We start from the raw sequence: 6,134 nt of genomic DNA, 5'->3' as shown, positions 1-6,134 counted from the left end.
CTTGTCGGCGTGCCTCCTTCTGGACTTGATTGTCTTGATGTGAGAAACGTGCCGACCAAACCAGTAAGCTTACACACATGCTCGTTACAAGTTGTATAAGTTGATCCGTTTGGGCCGGTTGCCTTGCACATGATGGTGTTGTAGACCATGTTCGGTTAACACGTTGTGTGTCGAGGTGGTCGGCCTTGGTAGTAGGATGTCTTGTGCATGTGACGTGTTGACCTGGTTTGGTCGATGTGTCGTCGTGTACGAGATGACCTACTTACCCGTCAGTTGTCCAAGTTGTGTCATGTGTTGACTTAGTTGACGTGTCATGTGCATGGATGATTGGCGTACGGGTCATGTATGGTGCACTTGCTTCAGTTGAAGGGATGTACTAGTACAGTTATATTAATTGTTTATTTCACGATCTGGTCTTTTGGCTGGATCGCGAAAAAAACGCTAAGTCCCAAATCTTGAACTCGAGAGGAGAGCGCTGATGACAACCTTTTGGACTGGAGCTCCCTAGAATTCGGCTTTTTCCTACTTTAAAGGGATGCACTGTTGTATGTATTGTTTATTCACGATCTGGTCGTTGGATTGGATCGTGGAAAAAAAAACGCTAAGTCCCAGATCCTGAACTCGACAGGAAAGCGCTGATGGCAAACATTCTGACTGGAAGTTCCTAGAAATCGGCTTTTTCCTTATTGGCATTATGTGGCACGTTTATTGTGGCTAGAACATTAATTATCCACCAAATGGCACCAACGCTTGGCGAAAGTCTCGAAACACTCCTATCCCGACGCACCAGCAACCGCAACACGATGCAAAATAAATTGCACGAGCTACTGATACTTGTACCATGCACGGTACACGGTACCAAAATATACCCCTGAAAGTGTGCAATTTGGTGCTATTCTAGGAAATTTGTTTGGGGAAGCCTAGCTACGCGTGTCGCACGTTGCATGGTCGTCGATCAGAGGCATGCAAAAGCACCTATCTAGGGGAATTACTTTACGTTCTAGTAGCAAGATCGATTTTCCGGTCTAGCACGGCAGTACGCCTGCATGCATACACTCCATGTACCAAAAATGTATCAACCTAGGCGTTGCTCAGTAGCTTTTGGCGGCACATGTAAAAAGTACTCGAGTTCAGATTCTTGGAACTTTGCGTATTGTTCAAAACTTATAACGAAAACTAAATTATAAATGGGTAAAAGGCTAGGCGTTTCTCAGTAGCTTTTGGCGCCACGTGGCAAAAGTATTCGAGTTCAGATTTCTGGGACTTAGCGTATTTTTCAAACCTGATAATGAAAATTGAAGTACAAATGGGGCATAAGCTAGGCGTTGCCCAGTAACTTTTTTCGCCACTGGAGGAAGTAGTCGAGCTCCAATTTCTGGGACGTAGCGTATTTTTCAATCATAATAAACCAAATCAAACATAAAAATCATGAAACTTACACCACGTCCCTAGGTTGTGCACAAAACGTAACGATAAAGTGCCGGCGAGGTTAGAGGTGCACCAAAATTGTGTACCGATTAGGAAAAGTACTCTATGTTGCTATGACTTGGGTAAAAAGTGTTGATTAACTGCTGGTTACGATAGACAGTTGCTTATCGTACACATCGCAAACGAACACCCCTTAGTGAGCAGTAGCAGAAGTCGATGGAACAAAGCGAATGCATTACAAACTGATCAAGTAAAATAAGGAACGCTACGTACTAGGACTTCTTTCCAAGAATGGTGTCCGCGACGGGAGGGCAAGCGTCCTTCCCAGGTTTCCCTAGTAAACCTTGTATGGTAAACATACCCAAGCGTGTCCGTAAGCACGCAACGATAGTCACGAACGAGCACATACCTAGGGAAAGTACTCTACGTACTAGGACTTCTGTCCAAGAATGGTGTCCGCGACGGGTCGGGCACTGTGACGCAATTACCAAATCCTAGAATCGTACAAGCAGTGTGTACAAACATAAACATTAACGCGTTCGCTCGGGCTGCGCCGTCCGTGTTGAACACAAATGCGGGTGATTATATGAGTGGATGGACAAAAACATGCGTGGCGAAGACAATTTTCTGCACGATGTGCACATAGCTCATTTCGTCGTCCCGGGCGAATGGAAAAACACAAAAATCTCGAGTATCTTTCTAGGTTTCTGTTATAAAAGGGCAGGCCAAAAGGTGACCGGTTGAGATGAGCATTTTAAGCATGCAAGCACTTAATTGCAACTTTTCCTACAAAAACTAGGTACGTACACGTAGATTGTATCAACATGGACATCCATGATTGCGTACGCCCGGGCTGCGCCCTCCGTGTTGTACTTTCCCTGATTGGTACACAATTTGGTGCAAGTGTACCAACATCGACATCTATGAACGCGTACGCTCGAGCTGCACCCTCCGTCTTGTACTTTCCCTGATCGGTACACAGTTTTGGTGCACGGCTATCCCGAAAGGCAACTTGTACCAACATCGACATCCATGAACGCGTACGTAGCGTACTTTCCCTGATCGGTACACAATGTTGGTGCACGGCATAGGAAATGGGCTTAAAATGGTCAAACTCATCCATTTCCACTAAAGATAGTCAATAACAGCTGTGCCGATGAAGTAGGGCACGATGCAAGTCAATGTTATTTAATGAATTACATGTTCACCATACATTTCAGTACAAAATTGCTCGGTCAGACCTACAAAGTGCTATATCTCGAATACTAAACGTCGCAGATGGGTGTCGTAGAACAATTTTAAGTTCGTCTAACGATTCTACATCCGATTCTGGATAGTGGTTTTTCGACCACTTTTCAACATTTTGTGACACCCCGAACCTAGGGGCAGCTCCCTAGCTTTTTTCAAAAATGTGCACCGAACGGGCCAGAGAGCTCGAGTAGTCGAAAATTTTTTTTTTTTGCTAAAACCCCTCAAAACGTGTCAGGAACGCACCCTAGATGATGAAAAAGTGCAACCAGAATGTCAATCGACAACATGCCCGGGGGTACAAATTTGCTCTACGCGTCCCTAGGTAGGGTACTTTTTCATACAAACATCAAAGTGTACGGGTGCACACAGTGCGCGGAACAAAAATTGCTCGGTCAGACCTAGGACGGGCCATATCTCGAATACTAAACGTCGCAGATGGGTGTCGTAGAACAATTTTAAGTTCGTCTAACGATTCTACATCCGATTCTGGATAGTGGTTTTTCGACCACTTTTCAACATTTTGTGACACCCCGAACCTAGGGGCAGCTCCCTAGCTTTTTTCAAAAATGTGCACCGAACGGGCCAGAGAGCTCGAGTAGTCGAAAATTTTTTTTTTGCTAAAACCCCTAAAAACGTGTCAGGAACGCACCCTAGATGATGAAAAGTGCAACCAGAATGTCAATCGACAACATTCCCGGGGGTACAAATTTGCTCTACGCGTCCCTAGGTAGGGTACTTTTTCATACAAACATCAAAGTGTACGGTGCACAAAGTGCGCGGAACAAAAATTGCTCGGTCAGACCTAGGACGGGCCATATCTCGAATACTAAACGTCGCAGATGGGTGTCGTAGAACAATTTTAAGTTCGTCTAACGATTCTACATCCGATTCTGGATAGTGGTTTTTCGACCACTTTTCAACATTTTGTGACACCCCGAACCTAGGGGCAGCTCCCTAGCTTTTTTCAAAAATGTGCACCGAACGGGCCAGAGAGCTCGAGTAGTCGAAAATTTTTTTTTTGCTAAAACCCCTCAAAACGTGTCAGGAACGCACCCTAGATGATGAAAAGTGCAACCAGAACGTCAATCGACAACATGCCCGGGGGTACAAATTTGCTCTACGCGTCCCTAGGTAGGGTACTTTTTCATACAAACATCAAAGTGTACGGTGCACAAAGTGCGCGGAACAAAAATTGCTCGGTCAGACCTAGGACGGGCCATATCTCGAATACTAAACGTCGCAGATGGGTGTCGTAGAACAATTTTAAGTTCGTCTAACGATTCTACATCCGATTCTGGATAGTGGTTTTTCGACCACTTTTCAACATTTTGTGACACCCCGAACCTAGGGGCAGCTCCCTAGCTTTTTTCAAAAATGTGCACCGAACGGGCCAGAGAGCTCGAGTAGTCGAAAAATTTTTTTTTGCTAAAACCCCTCAAAAACGTGTCAGGAACGCACCCTAGATGATGAAAAGTGAAACCAGAACGTGAAACGACAACTTTGTTGGGGGTACCCTTTTTACTCTACGGGCCACTAGCTTAGGCGCGCCAACAGCGCTTTCCTCTCGGGTTCCCATTTTTTGCCCTCCTGGGATTATGATCATTTACCTCATTGCCTACTATAGGGAAGGTACCTTGCTCCGAGGTCAAAAATGAAGATTTCACCAAATCGTAGTTTTAACCTCTATTTAGTCGTAGGAGCATGGTTTGCAGTGTCCGTGGGTCATATAAGCCCCCGTTTGGGTCATACGTCCCCTCCCCGATGAAAATCGTCATATGACTATAGGCCGAACTTATGAAGCAAAAGTGGTGTCTGGTGGGTTCTGCCGATGATCTTAACCTATGATTTTGAGTTTCCACTCTTTCAAAACGTTTCCTGGAGCAGTACATCACGGGTCTACGGACCCAAAGACTTCGTTGCGATGGTTTCAAGCATAAAAGTTGTAACAGTTAAGGGTTTTTAATACGCGTATATTAAATCATTGCTTGAAACTAAGCTTCGTTGTCTTTAAACTCTGCAAGACCAATCGAACTTCTTAGGGAAACTCGAAGCATTCACGCTAAGCTGGTGGTGCAGGGCACATAGCGTGATGAAACCGGTTTCCCTAACCAATGTGGCATATTTTTTCCCTGAGAGTGAAGCTCAGACCCACGTAGGGGAGAGCGAAGTGGAACTTTAATGTTCAATGCAGCAAATGTTCGCCATGCGGATAAACAAGTTGGAATAGTTCAATGTAGTGTAATGCAAACACGAATCGCAAATAACGATACGGGACCCAGAAGCAATTCTGCGGATCCCTCGGGGAGTGGTGAGTTGATATAAATTAGAGGTGAAAGTCCAAGTTGTTCGAGCTCCGGCTCGGCAGCCGATACGAGGTTCCTGTTGAGCTTGTTTGTACATCGCGCAGAGGCGCCGTTCGGTTCTAGCAATGATTCCCGCCACCATGTTCCATGCGTGCAGAGATCCGTTAGAGCTCGTTCAATGTGTCCCGCCGTGATTACGAAAAAGTCCAACAGTTGACTTAGTTGGGTGTGCGTCAAGTAATCGCGCAGAGATGCCGATCGGTTCCTAGCAATGTTTCCCGTCACAAGGTGTATTGGCACCTGTGCAGAGTGGCCGTTAGCAATGTCTCCCGTATCACGGTGGTGTACCATCACTAGTGCAGAGGTGACCGCTAGCAATGTCTCCCGTCACAAGGTGGTAGCCCAGAAGTGCAGAGAAGCCGCTGTAGCAAAGTCTCCCGTATCACGTTGGAGTTCTTCCACTAGTGCAGAGAGATCGCTGAACCGTTCAATGTGTCCGCTCGTGGTGTGCTTGTACCGAGCACGTAGGATACACCTTGCTTTGTTGGTTTGGGGATAGGAGTGGTCGCGCAACTGCCTCCACGCCGCAGAGTGCCAGTTCGGATTGAAGGTCAACTTTAGCCGTTCAATGCATCAGTCGGTGGGGTGTTCAGATGGCATCACAACTTCCCCTAGGTGCTCAAGTTGGCTGGGTTGTAAAACATGTACACATGCGCAGAGTATCGTGCGTACTAGCAAAGTCTCCCGTCACGGTGGTTACGAATGAGTTCCATGCAGTGCAGAGCGATCGTTAGTGCGTGCAATGTACCAGTCGATGTGTCGTACCGGCATACAACCCCGCTTAGAGGCCCGTCGCTCGAAGAGGACAAGAAAGAGTGCGCAGAGTGCCGTACCGGCATAGCAATGTCTCCAGACATACGTTGGGACACCCGACGCAGTGCAGAGAGATCCGCTAGCCGTGTGCAATGCATCCGACGTTGCCTGCTTGTGCAGTCTATCGAGTGGCGCCAACGGACGCTCTGGCGTCGCAGAACAAATCTCGGTGGTCACGGGGGACTTGCGCCTCGCGTGATCAAGAGTGTAGTTCGTGTTCAAGCAATTGACTCGAATTCTGGTTGATCCTACCAGTGATATACGCTCGTCTCAAAGGTT

Source organism: Anopheles coluzzii (genome assembly GCF_943734685.1).
Source record: "Anopheles coluzzii chromosome X unlocalized genomic scaffold, AcolN3 X_unloc_36, whole genome shotgun sequence".
NCBI lineage: Eukaryota > Metazoa > Arthropoda > Insecta > Diptera > Culicidae > Anopheles > Anopheles coluzzii.
The sequence above is the reverse complement of the archived record's forward strand: the minus strand, read 5'-3'. Positions refer to the sequence as shown.